The sequence below is a fragment of the Neofelis nebulosa genome, chromosome 13 (genome assembly GCF_028018385.1).
Source record: "Neofelis nebulosa isolate mNeoNeb1 chromosome 13, mNeoNeb1.pri, whole genome shotgun sequence".
Lineage (NCBI taxonomy): Eukaryota > Metazoa > Chordata > Mammalia > Carnivora > Felidae > Neofelis > Neofelis nebulosa.
In genome coordinates, this window is record NC_080794.1 from 74613488 (window position 1) to 74627646 (window position 14159).

The window sequence follows — 14159 nt, forward strand, 5'->3', positions numbered from 1 at the left end:
CTCCTGGCACAGCAGATGCTCCTCGACACTTCCGGGTGAGCCCCCTGCCGTGGGACCCCCGGTTTGCTTCAGGAGTCGCCTTTTACCCATCTCATCTGGTCACCAAAACACTCCCCCCTCTTAGGAGGCAGCTGACCGGCTTCACAAGGCTAGCCTCGTTTGGATGCACACAGCACAATGAATTTGTACCCGCCGAGCCTCCAGCGCCGATATTTCAAAACCTACAGTACACTAAACGTGAAACTTTTGTTCAAATTTCAAGGATTTTGATAGCCCAAGTGAATAGACACTGCCTATTGATTTTTCCCTTACAATGACTCTTGGATAACCTATTTTCTCATTTATTTTTAAAGACAGCTCATGAGATTTCATAGCAATGCTGCCCAACCTCCTAATATCAAAATCCCTCCTTGACCCTGAAAATTGTAATTCTGCTATAGATCACAGCTGCTGAATATTACCTTTTACTAAGCTGGTTAAATAAAATATGTCCAAATCACTAGATCCCACAAGCCGTGGCCTGCAAGCGTAATGATCCGGGGGCCGAGGTTTCTACGGCTGCACGCCCGCCAGCCCAGCTCTCTCGCCGGCCAGCTGACACCAAAGTGTGGGAAGCCAGAATATCAGCTCAGGTTTAAAACTGAAGGGGGAGGAGAGGGAAAGGATAGCTCTTCTGGTCTTCAATGATTTTCTTGTAAAACTTTTACAAGGGCGAGTTGGGCTGTTTGATGTGTTCTAGACAATCAAATGCCCTCTGAGTCTGTGACAGAATGGCCGGGGTTTTCTCCCGAGTAGAGGAGGGGGTGTATTTGATGTAGGGCAGGTTCAAAACCTCCAAAGCCTTCCACGCTGGCGGGTCAGATTACACTCACAAGGTGGGGAAATGCAACGCAGGCAACATGAAAAGGACCAGGGACCCGGGAAGTCTCATTTTGCTACCAGCTGGCCGGGGGCCCTCGCTCTGGCTGGAGAGGCGTGCCCCGTGGGATTTAGACCGAGGGGGCTTGGACCCTGCCTGCGCCCCGTCACCTGTGTGTAGTCCGGCTCTCACCTCAGCTTCATCCACTTGAGCCAAAAGACCCCCATGGATCTCCCAGCCTGCCAGGCGGCCCAGAGCCTCCTTCCTCCCGGGCTGGCTTTTTCTCTTTCTCAGAAGAGTGAAGGACAGCACTGACCCCGGTTGGTTCCAAAGGAGGTTTAAATATTTCAAAGCCAACACTTAGATCAAAAGTCATAACCTCTGGCTTTCGGATCATCCTCTTGCCTTACTGGGTAGCCCCCAAGTCTGATGTGGTAATGTTTCCCGGAGAATCTCACTCATTACAGGTGAGTAGAGTCTGAAATAGCACTGACACAGCAGAAATGTGGCGTCTCCCGGCAGTGGCCGCTGGAACCCATTTGCAATGCAGGAGACAAGAGGGTCTTCCCGAGACCTGTGGAGCTTTGTAGTGGCACTCCCCCTGCCCGCCCCCCCCCCCCCCCCCCGCCCATGACTGTGGGACCCACTGTCTCTCCTACAGGGCCGGCAGCCAGGCCTTGGCAGGTGATTTGTCCTGCGGAACAGATGCGGGAAACCCGCTGATATCAGCACCAGGTGAGTCAGAGTGGGCAGGAAATGGTCCACGAAAGAGAAATTAAATAGCAGCGCGTTCCCCCCTTTACCCCCAAATCAGGAGCTGTCAGGAGGTCAAAAGAGCTAACACGTGTTACTGTCCCCTTAGCTACCTTATGCCAGGGACGACAAGAATGTGGCAGGAGGTCACCTCCTTCCTCCCATGCTCCTGGCCAACACTGCTAATTGATCCCAGCTCTTTGTCGGCCTTGGAATCCTCTTCAACCCAGCATTCCTGGCAGCCTCTGCCCATCAGTCAGACTTGATTTGGGGGGTACTATCGGTTTACCCTCCAGCCCACTGTGTCCCCACACCCCTCTCCCTCTACCTGGAGATCCTCCCTTCCCCTCCCCTGGTAGCCCGCTTCTTCTCCTTCAGGGTCCCACTCAAGTCCCTATTTCCTCAAGGAGGAACTCCCTACGGGTCACGTGTTCAAGTCCCACGACGTGATCCTCTCCCAAGGGAGGAGAGTCCCTAGAAAGATGCCGTGACCCCAAGGTACCGTTGTTCCAAAGGGATCGGCTCCATCTGCTACCGCTCCAGGGGGCTTTGGAGCCACTGGTGGGAACCCCAGACTGTGAGCCAATGGGAGGTGAGGGAGACGGTCAGCATGGTGGCCGAGGCTCAGGTGCAGGAGCCGGGCTGCTGCCACACCCACCAGCTATGTGAGCCCAAGCATGTACGTCAACCTCCCCACACCCCAGCCCCCTTCCCTGCACGTGAGGCCTGATGAGGTTACCCTTGGGCAGGGTGGTGGTGTGGATCGAATGAGAGCCCATATAATGTGCTTGGCTCTGAACCCGGGCGGCAGTGAGTGCCCAATAAATGGAGACAGTTGTCCCCGTTCTCAGGAGGCAACCAACCAACCGAGGGCTGGCTCCGCCCCCCAGGCCTCTGGTCTTTCCTTGAGCCTGTTACCCACGGGGGCCTGTTCTGTCGGCTCAAACTGACTGCCTGCTTGGTGCCAGCCACTGCCCCGGGGAGTGCAAAGGGGAATGAGCGATTCTTGGCCCGAGGGAGGAATTTAGAGCATGAGGAGCAATAATGAGATGAGGTCAGACGATGAGGTCCAAGTTGTGACTGTCCAGAGTAGACCTCGAGACACCACCTCCAGCCCCCAACCAACTTGTAATTGGCTGCACGCCGGGAACCCTGCCTGTGGTAAAGGCTGTGCCTGGTGGGGCCGAGCACGCCCCTACCCGGTGGGCAATGCCACCTGCCTCCAGGGACAACGCACGCTTCAGGACAATCAATTTTAGCTCTTGTTACCACCCCTCCATTCTCTCCCGTTGCTCTCTCTTGATCTTCCCCTCTCTGCTGACAACAAGATATGGTTGGCATTTAGTTGGGGATTTGAAACCAGGAGAGCTTCTCCCTCCCTTCAAGCTGGAAGCTCGCTCCCTGGCTCTCTGGGGCCTCTCGAAGCTGGGCACTTGATGAGTGCCAGGAGACCAGCTCCCAAAACCGGAAGGAGCCTGCATTGTTGGACCAAAATAGCAAACGTGTAACATGAGTCTCCTCAGGGGCCCTCAGCGGGCCAGCAGCTTCCGGTGGGTGCTCAACACGGGCCAGCCCATGGAAGCAAACTGGAGTGGCCCTCACTGCACTTGAGGGAGCCCTTCTGTGTACATGCTCTGTCCCTTAGCTGCATTAGTTCACCCCACTGAAAATGGATCTGAGCTCTCCTTAGCCAAAAAAAAAAAAAAAAAAAATTTCTATGTCTGGGTCAGATAAACCAAACTTCTGCCCTTGACCCATGTACTTCCCGAATGACTTAGACCTTCCCATCTGGAGTTTGCTTCCCCTGGATGTTCCCGCACAAAAGGCACCCCCAAACCCAAAAGGACCCCCTTCCCATGGAGGGCAGCCACACTCTCAACCTCATGAGGCCCAAATGCAAAGTTCCGGGGTGTCACTTTTCTTCCCAGGTGGCGCCCAATTGATTACTTGTCACCTTCCCAAATGTTTTCATCTCTGGCAGAAACAATGCACCAAAAGAGGCAGTTCCGAAAGAGGAATAAGAGGCTTGTTCGACTTGAGTCTTGGGTCAGGGTCGGTGGCCTGTCTGGGGGGAGCTATGAGTGGGCATGCTGGGGTTTCTGTGAAAGCCAGCCCTCTCGCCTGAAGTCCCTCTTCATGAAGCTGTTGTGCAAGCCCCTTGGAGGGCCCATATGCTCAGAGTAGTAGCAAGTGTCCCATTACTGTAAACGGCCTTTTATTTTTAAACTAATGCTATATTTGGAAAGCAGTAATCCTGGGGAAATGATACGGGGACTAATGGGGAACATATTACCTTTCATGTGTTTTCTTCATGTTTAAGGTTTCTTTGTTATTATCTGAGTAGCAAGGCTCTGCATACACTCTTGGGCAAAAAAAATCAAAATAGGCCTTAAAGCAATAATATTTTAATAAGCATCAAATGTCTTCAATGAGATAAAAGTATTATATGGTGTTTTGATATTGGGCTTTAGTTAAAACCTCATTAAAAAAAAGAAAATTTCTCAGATGTATTGGGGTGGAGGGAGCAGTGATGTATTTTTAAATTCAGGTGGAGAAAAAGGGCCAGTTCAGGTCAATTATGCTAATTAAATACCACAAATGACTGAAATTGCCAGCAAATGGATGTTATTATTTGTTGCTTTCCCAGTTTTCCATTGATCAAAAGCAGCATCTAAGACACTTGAGCCTCCAGAAGCTGACACTCCAGCCTGAGTCAGCCTGGATACCGGGGTGCCAAGCCCAGCCCTGGGGTGGCCGGACTAAGCTTTCGTCCGGCCTGCACCCGCCCCTGTCCTCCCCTTGGGTGAGGCTCCTGACAGCCCAGGCTGCTGGCCCCCTCGCTGAAACTCAGATGAGCTCGGCCAATGAGTGTCTGGTCCCGTTCCCAGCCCCAGCTGGGAAGTGCTTAAGGGGCCCAAGTTATGAAATGAAACCAAGTCTTTGATTTCTTCACCCATGCCCAGGGACCGAGCTAGAATCACGGGCCCTTTAGAACCGAAGGAGGCCTTGGATGGAGATCCTCCGTTGGGTTTTATAAAATGAGGAAACTGAGGTCAAAGAGGGGAAGTGACCTGCCCAAGGCCACACAGCAAGCTAACTGCCGGGCCAAGAATAGAGCAGCAGTTTCCTGACTTTGGGTCCCGTGCCCTCCCACTCCTCTCTCCATTGTTATAAAACAGAACTTCACTTTTCCTCCCCTCTCTCCTCACAGCAAACACCACCCCTCCCTCCCCGGGCCCAGCTTTCCCTTGCAGTTTCACATCAAATCTTGCTTGGGTGACATCAGCACAAATCAGCAAGAGTTCAAGTTTGGAGTCAGGCCAGGTGGAGCATGACTCGGGTCTGTCTCTTCCCGTGGTTGACCTAAAATGCAGCAAATTTCCGTTGCAAAATGGCTTTGGATAGAAGGGACCTCAAGGGGGTAGTGGGGATCAGTGCTTTCAGGCTGATACGCGGTCTCCACCATCCCGGCTTTCCCCCCTGAGTTAGACTAGCGGCCATACTCCATAGCTGTGGCTACAAGTCATTGCTACCTCCAGATGAATGACAGTCTCTGAAAAGTTTGCTACTGGGAGGAATCAAAGCGATCAAGAATCTGGGGGGAGGGGGTGGAAGATTTTAAACAGGGACAGTTAAGGACGTCACAAACACATGGCTGTCATTGATTTGCTGGCTCACTGAGCTGGGCCCTGAAGACCACAAGCCTGTTGACTCCCTGATTTCCAGGTGTTGGAAAAGGGAACGCGCCCTCTACTTCTAAATCAGAGCCCCCAGCCATCATGGAGAGGACCCCACCCCAGGCCTCAAATCCTGGGTTCTGTTCCTGCCTCTGTCCCAGCCAGGGCGCCCCGAGCAAGTCACTTTCCCCTCCGGGTCTCGGTTTGCTGGTCTGCGAAACAGGAGGGCTCGGCCTGCAGAGCTGTGAGCAGAACAGCTTCCCGGGAGCAGCTGCTGGTCTCAGAGACACAGGCTCTGTCGTAGCCACGGCCCTAGAGACAGAGGGATAATCCCCAGGCACAGATAATCCTGAAGTCCTATTTGGGGATCTTGCAGGGACGTGTAGAGTTTGGGTTTTGAATAGGGTCAGATCAACCATCTGAATTTGGTTTGTCTCGGGGTCATCAAGAAATGAAAGCATGTGAGGGTGGCGGTGGAGAAGGCCCCGGGGGAGGGCGGGTGCCGGGGTGCCCAGGCCAGGCCAAGGTCTGAGGCTGAAGTCACGCAGCGTTAAGGAACTAAGTCAGTGCTACGCTAAGGCTCAGGCACACAGTGAAGCAACCTGACCACGGACACCGAGTGCCTCTTCCTCTGCCCAGTGCTCTTGGGCTGTTCCCATGGCCCCTGGACCAGCCCTGCCCTGGGGAGGACATACCCAAGAGGGCCGGGCAAAACCTCGAAGGCCAGAGCCCCTCCTCACCCCTGCCCGTTCTGCTCCCAGTGAGGCCCACACAGGGGAGCCAGTCCCCAAGGAGACCCTGGGACGGGGCTGGGGTCTTCCTCCGGTCAGAGCCCGAGCCTGCCCCAAGCAGCTGTGGGGAGTCCCAGGGACCTGGGAACCGAGCCTCCTGCACAGACAGGCTGAGCAAACACCAGGATGTGGTTCCTGCTGGGAAGCAGATTTGAGTCACAGAAAAATAAAGTGCTTATAAATCGCGTAAGGTTATGGCATACACGTTGTAAAGATTACAATCGGGAATGATCCCACAGCATAGATTTTCTTTCCTCAACTAATCTGTATTTAATGCATCCAATATTTTGTTGAAACCACCTGGAGACGCCCACCTCATAGTCATACACAGCTGGGAGGGGGTGGGAGGGAGGAGGAACTCGGCAACCCTTTGTTACCCCCACCAGGTGACGGCAGGTTGCAGTGAGCTTCAAGGGCAGGAATGAGGGCGCAGGAGGAACCCGAGGGGCAGGAGGGGCAGAGGACAAGCAGGCTTCTGACACCCGGCAGCTCACTCTGCTTTCGGCTGTCAGGTAGCAGCACGTTCTCTAAAGGCAGGCAGATCTGGGTTACATCCCGACTCGGTTCCTCACTAGCCGGGGACTTGAGATGGATTCCTTAACCTCCCCGAGCCTCACTCATGGGCTGCAACAGGGGGATGATGGTAAATCCGACTTTGGGAGGCTGGCACCGGTATTTGAGAGGATCCATATGGCCCTCAGTTACTTTGGGCACCTGCTGTTGAAAATACACCACTCTATCCCCGAGGGGCTGCTTGCCAACCCCCCGCCCAGCTCACCCCAAAGTGAGGGGCCACAGGCAGCCTCTGTAGTCACAGCCTGAGTCTGGACCTGATGTCATCCTTTCCGTCAGTCACAGGTCGGGGCGGGAGCTGAAGCACCGTCTCAGGAATACGAAGAGCAGCCATGGGAGGAAGGAGTCAAAGACTGGCGGATTTGTTCACAAGGTGTTTATTGAGCACCTACTATGGACCGGACACGGAGAACACAACAGAACAGGGTAAGTCAGTTCGCCAGGCGGCGGTTTCCATGTGGTAGAGGAGGTAGATAAGCCACGAACTGGATGTCCCTGCTATTTCAGGAAGGGTCCTGACCCGCAGGGCCAGCTGCCGAGACTGCAGGAGGTGATACCCGTGCCATGTCCCGAGGGATGCCTCGGGCCAGGACAAGGGTGGCAGGCCGGGGGAAAGGCGAGAACAAAGCTCCCTCCCTGACCCACCACTGAGATGCGGGAAGCAGGGTCTCAGGAGGCCTGGGGCGGCACCTTGGAGGCTGGAACAGAGCCCGGAGAAGCCCGGGGAGGAGGCGCTGAGGCCCTGAATGTGGATGGGACTGAATCTGCAGGTGGTGGGCAGGGTCTCATTCTCAGAGGGGGCGAGCGGTATTGGGAGGCTTAAAGCCGGGGAATGGAAGGATGCCATCGATTTAGGTCTGTGAGGATCACTGGCCGGTGTGCAGGGACAGATTAAACAGGGGACAGACATGGAATCAGGGACCCGGCAGGCCTGGCCTCACATCCCCACCCCCCACTGAGGGAGTTCAGGCAGGTTACTTGACTTCCTTGGACCCCAGTGTCCTCATCAGGAGGATAGGCTGCCGTGGGGATTAAGTGTGCAGATGCTGACAATGCAAAGGTACAATGGCCCAGCCACATGGAAAAAAGAGGACTTGGAACCACAGTCCAGAGCGCCTCATGTGCAAAGACCAGCCCAGGAGGCCAGGCCGCTGTCTCTAGTGACAATCCAGGAGGCTGAACAGTCACGTCTGTGACAGTCAGCCCCAAATAGCCAGGACTCGATTAATAACTGACGGCCTCCCTGGTTCTCGTCCCTGCTTCTGACTCAAGCCAACCAGAGAGAGCCACATATGTCCCCCAACCCCTAACCAACCACTCAGGGAACCCACCTGCGGCTTCCCCAGGCCAGTGGTCTCCACCTAGAGCCCTCTCGAAGCTGCCTTTTTCCCACCGTAAAGCTTTCCCACTCCTCTGCCTGCCTTTGAGTCTCTGCCAGGGTGCAAGCAATGGGGACTGACTCCCTTGCTGTCGTAAGCGCAGAATAATTAGCCTCGCTTTTCTCATTTGGGTGGTTCATTTATTTCCACGGTGCAAATGTATGTAAAGCTCCCAGTGCCCTAGCACTGAATGGGTAAAGCTCAGGGAGGTTCTGTCCCTCCCCGTCCACCGAGACGCCCGCTGGGCAGCCGCCCCACTGTCTGCCCACCCAAGAGAGTGTCGGAACCCTGAGACGTCAGGCAGTCGAGGTGCCCTAAGAATCAGCTGCTTCTCGGATCGTCTGCCTTGCGGGGAAGGTGAACCTGACATGATTTTCTGTTTTGTTGTGTAGAGGGTTGGGAAGGGGGCTACGTTTGAAGGAAAGAGCCTGGGACAGTAGGAAGAGACTGGGTTTTGTCTGGGTTCAAATCCCAGGCCCATGCGGGCTGCGTGGCTCAGGCGACAGTTGCCTTCTTTGTTAAGTGGAGATTAAATGAGCTAATTTGGGTTGGATCCTTAGCACACCGCCTGGCACCTAGGAAGTGCGCTGTAAACAGACACTGGCGGCCAGTAGGGGTGGTGACGACAGGAATGTGTGGCCGCCAGACCGAGTTGCCAAAGGTTCAGAAAACCGTTCAGAAGGACGCAGGGAGGCAGGTCCCCCTGAACTGAGTCTGGAGCCTCAGTGGGGCAGTCTTCCCCTCAAGACTCTCCCAGGGGAAGAAGAGACAAGCCGGAAGACTCTGGGACCCACAGCTGGGAGCATCTCCCGACCCAGACGCCCCCCCTCCGGGGAAACAAGTGTCATCTCCCGAGGGCTGACGTTGGGCGGGTGACATTCCACCATGAGGTGCAGTTCACAAAAAGCCGGTGCAGCATCCCGTGTCAGCGGGCTAGACTGGGGTGTTCTGGAAAACAACCCACTTGCTGTTCGTTCACGCCGAGGAGAAAGCGACGGAGAGAATTAGTCTTTATATTTTCATTGGAGGCAAAGCGCTAAGCCCGGAAACACCATTGATGTGAGCTTTCAGGCCTTTGGGTAAAAGGAAGTGGTGCTAGACTGAGAGAAGAGGGGCCTCTGAAGCCACACCACTCAGATGGAACGCAGCTGCCATGGGCACTGGCCATGCAGCTGTCCATCAGCAGAGCCCATTAGAGCTGCCAGAGGTCAGGGGAAAGTGGGCATCTGGCCTCTCCAGATGCCCCAAGCAGATCACGAATCTGGAGCTGGCAACTCAAACACAGAAAGGTGGTGAAGGATTCGTTCTCAGAGTGCCCGTGGCAGCCCCGGCCGCGTTCAGAGACAGCAGCATTAGAAAGGATGCAGCATCCGGGGGCCGTGCCAGCAGGGGAGCTCATGCCCCCAGGGCCTGGCAGCGTCCCTGGGGGCACCCACCGTCTAGGGTGCAGTGGCCCAAGTGTGGTTCTGCTGCCTTCCTGGCCTTCCAAACAGTCCCTCCTCTGCTAAGTCGGTGGCTCACCACCAGGAATCCGACCCGATGCAGCCACAACGCCAAAGCCAATGGAGGCAAGAGGGTGATTACGGTTAAAGAGCAACACAGTTCATTTTGATTCCGTGACATGTTTTCCAACAACTGCCTCCAGAAATGGGAATTTCTTTAAGATGAGCTGCCTGTGAACAGATGGCAACACGATAGGGTTTCCATGGTAGGGTTAGGATCAGGGCAATGTGGTTTTCATGTTCTTGGGCTGTCACGAGACCTACCCCATGCTGCTCCCGGCTCCCCTGGGCAGAGTAGAAAACTCACGTGCAATCGCTCCTCTCACCTTGGCTTCCCTTTACAGCCAGGTGTTTACTACCTCACATCAAAGTGGCCAGCCTATTATGGGATACATCTCAGCATGGCCGTGCCTTCCTTGCGAGCTCCTGCGAGTCCCCTTGTTTGGGGCTCTGGGGGCCAAGGACAACGACTGGTCCAGGTCAGCGGGCCCAGATTCTAGCCCCAGCTCTGGGATGAACTGGAGGCAACTCTCCTCTCTCGGCCTCAGTTTTTCCCATCAGTAAAATGAAGAGAACCCAAATGCGTCTGTGCAAAAGTCCCTCCGGCTCCAAATTCTATGCTGCCATTATTCTGATTCTTTGGAACTCTCTCTCTCATTGCTTCCTTTTCTGCATTCTGTGTAGGTGGGCCACAGAAATAACGCAGAAAACAGGAAGGTCAAACTCAACAAGAATCTGACTTTCGTGGTTAGCAAGGTGGGGAATGTCCATCTTGCTGCCATGTTCCGTTCCTGGCCCTCAAGGTGTTAATGTTATTGTAGTCAGCAGTGGGGTGTTCATCAGGAAAATGGAAGCCTCTCTAGGTATTCCAAGAAGGAAAGGCTCAACTAAGGGCAATTGGAGACTTTCAGGGTGGCTGGAAGGGCCCAGGGAGCAAAGGTCAGGCCAGCAGCTACCAGAGGTGGGTGATTTACAGGAGCTCCCTAGGAAGCTGCAAAGGACCCCGAATCTCAGCGGCTGCTGCCACCACCCTCCCCGGAGCCTGAGGCACCAAGAGCAGGCCATTCTCAAGAGTCTGAGTCGTACGCAGGCCTCTGAGCTGCATCCGGCACCAGAGAATGACGGCCATTCTCCCCCACCTCCCAATTCTTGCAGGAGCGCCTCTCGTTGGCAGACTCTAACTTGAAGTTATACAGGGAAAGGGATCCTGAGAAATGCAGTTCCAACCTTGTCCTCTGATGTACAGGCTGTCAAAGCACGTGGCCGTGACGTCAGGACACATGAGATAATGACTTTGCCTTCACATCCGCAAACCGAGGAGAGCAAAGGAATTTCATCCGAAGAGCCAGCTCTTGGTTAACTGGTGATGGCGGTCTGGAGCGCCGCGTTGGAAATAATTTTGAGCTTGTATCTAAGCTCCACAGGAAAAGGAGCTATGATGGATCAGCAATGCCGGACGTAGGCGTAGAAGGAAAGTGGGGGATCATTTGCAACGAATTTGCAGTGGTGCTCTAATTTAACGACTGGAAGACTTCCTAAAGTCACTGCCGTTTGTATGTATTCCTTTTTCCCTCCGTCGAATGTGCAAGTTATAACCATTTGCGTGCGAAGACACAGGAATTAGAACTGGTGAGGAGCAAGGAAGGGACTTGGGGAATCTATCCAGGGTCTCCAGCCTCCTGCACAATCCACAGCGAACTCCTCAAGGTCATGTCACGGTCAGCTCTTTCACCCCGCCTCGACCAACCTCTGCCCCCCACCTCACTTCGCGTCCAAGTTTCTAGGTCCGTCTCTGCCCAGTCTTTACCGTGTCATCGTGGAGGAAACTTCCATCTCTTCTCCAATGAATTAATTCTTCTCTCCGTGCCTTGATTTCCTCGTTGGCAAGGAGGTGGGTTAGATCTGTGGCTTGCTGACGGTGTGTTTAGAAGCCTAGGGTGTTCGGGAGGAGGACGGTTGGAGGCCTGGTGCTCCGGGAGGCACTTTACTTTTATCAGTTTTAGATATGGTGCTTTTGCTTAAGATGTCACTTGGGAGGGGAGGGGGACAGTCCTGCTGCTAGGTAGACAGACAAGTCAATAAAAGGCTTGAGAACCTCTGGACAGGGCCTCCCCGAGGGTCACTTCCAGGTGTCACGTTCCCTGGTGCTGCTAATTCGTCTGCCTCTGCAGATACCAGTCCCTCTTCTCTTCCCACCTCCTTTTCTCGTTTCTCTCTCCATTCCCTCTCTGCCCGAGATAGGAATTGCAAAGTCTCCATCTTAACTTCCAAACTTGGGCTGAACGTGAAACCAAACTTGAAGGCTGGTTCTTGTCATTATGAGATGCTGCGAGGTCATGTAGAGGAGAAGGGGGAAAAAAAAATCAGTATGTCATCCCCACCCCCACCCCTTCCAAAAATCTGGTATTGTTCTTTTTATAGCTGAAAACCGCATTGAACTGTAGAAAATTTAGGACTTGACTTTCTGGAGTCCAGAGGTACTCTGGCTTTCTCCCCTTACCGCACGTTACGGTGCAAAATTTTGAGAAATGCGAACCTGCTGCTTTGAGTTGTCATTGTTTTTAATGACACCGCAATTACTATATGGCTTTTTTTTTTATTGTTGTTGTTGTTTTAAGGCAGGAGGAACCGTTCAAATAGGTTTTCTGCTCAAAATGTACTTTGGAGTTCCATCTTGGGGAATAAGAGCCCTTTTGTTCCTCTTCCTGCTAAAGTTTCACTTAGTTCTCACTAATACTAGCTCTAGAAGAGTCTGAGTCAGCCAAAAAATATGTCCATTCAGGAAAATGACAAGTTCATTTTCATTTTTTCCTGCTGGAGGGAAAGGGGCAGATTTGAGGAGACCCCCGGGTGGCTTGTTTGAAGAATGGGACGTAGACTCCAACATTCTGCCCCTGCTCTGGGGGGGGGCGGGGGGGGGGGGTCCTCCTGGGCCGTGGTGCTTAGCTCAAGAAGGACGTGGCTGGAACCTTGCCCACCCCACCGGCAGCCCCCGCCTGGTGTAAGTCCAGGCACCAGTGGGGTCAAGATCAGCCCAATACCCTTGACCGAAGCCCTTGTATCTTAGCACCGCACACAAAGAACTCAGCTAGGCTGGCACTGAGCATGTGCACACCTCGCCTGCTGATTGGCTGCAGCCTGAGAGGCAGCACCTCCTCCCATTGGTTGGTCTATATTGGTTTCCACCGCAGGAGGGAGTGAGGCTTGTGATCCCCCAAAGCCCCTGCTTCGCCTACTGAGTCCCCAGTTCTCCCACCAAAAAAAGAGACTGCCTGAGTTTCACCAGTGCCTGGCTCTGGAAAATGCTCTCAGAATTACCATGTGCTTCAGCACCCCTCTTGCCAGAGTGCACAGTGACCCGCATGCAGGGGAGAGTGTGGCCCCGTCTCCCTGAAAGCCCCTTGGAGACAAAGGGCTTGGGGGCAGGACAAGAGGAGGTGCCTCTCAGCACAAGGGGATGGGAAGTCGAGCCATTTCCCTTTGCACTCCAGATTCACCCTGGCCGGAGCTGCTCCCCGGAGGGCAGGAGTGGGGACCCTGGTGTCCTTTCTGGAGAAGAGTGGAGAGCGTGAGGCAGAGCCTGGCATGAAGGGAACTCGCCTCAGGGGCAGGGAAGTTCAGCCTCTCCAAATAGGCACGTCCTCTGCCGCCCTGTTTTCCATTTCCTTGGGGAGTCTTTCCCCAGACACTGAAGCCTGAGTCGTATCACCAGAGCTTTCCTGGGCTCCTCTTGAAACACAATTCCCCCTGAGGGCCATAGTAAGTCACATCTTATAGAAACGGACACTTCATTAACCTGGAGAGTAGGGAAATGAGTAACTTTTGGGTAAGCACGAGTGATGGTAGGATGGACACAAGCATACATTATTGATACTAAAACAACACTGTCCGATGGAACTTTCCACGGTGGGGTCTAATGGAACTCATCTGTGCTGTGTAATACCACATGGCAATCGAGTTTGAAATGCGGCTACTGTGACTGAAGAACTGAATTTGTAATTTAAACGTAAAGCTTCATTGGCTAATGGCTACTGTACTGAATAGTGCTGTTTTAGAAAGTCTAATCTGGAAGAGACCCTAGATTATTCATTCTTTGGTTCTGGGGGTCTCACCGGTTGGCGTATCTTTTGGGGCTCTCTGGGAGATATAGTTTGCAGAAGCCTATACCTTCCAATTTTATGTTCGAAAAACAAAAAACGAATCCCTAGTTTTGCATAATACAAACCTTCAGGAAGGTTGGAGGTTTTTGCTTATCAAAAGGTAGCAAATCTTTGCAGTATGGTCCTACCGTTCCGTATGAGAGGCTGAGCCCCAGAAAGAGGGAGAGAGTGCCCAGGCTCTCAATGCGACGCTGATTTCTCCAGGGTGACCTGCTCTCATCTCAGCAGACCAGGAAAAGCAGGGCCTGTTAGACAGCAGGATCCTGTGCTGGTTTCCTCATATCACAGTGGCCTCGGGTATGTGGAAAGAAGTGGGTGATGATGATAATGGTGTTTGTTCTGAGTCCCCACCCGGTATGGCTCCTGCATCTTAGAGCTCTAACCCCAGTCTTCTCGGGTCCTTGCAGGTCCCAGGTGGCTTACAGACTTCCCTGGTGTCCTTCATGGCCCTTTGATGACCCTCCC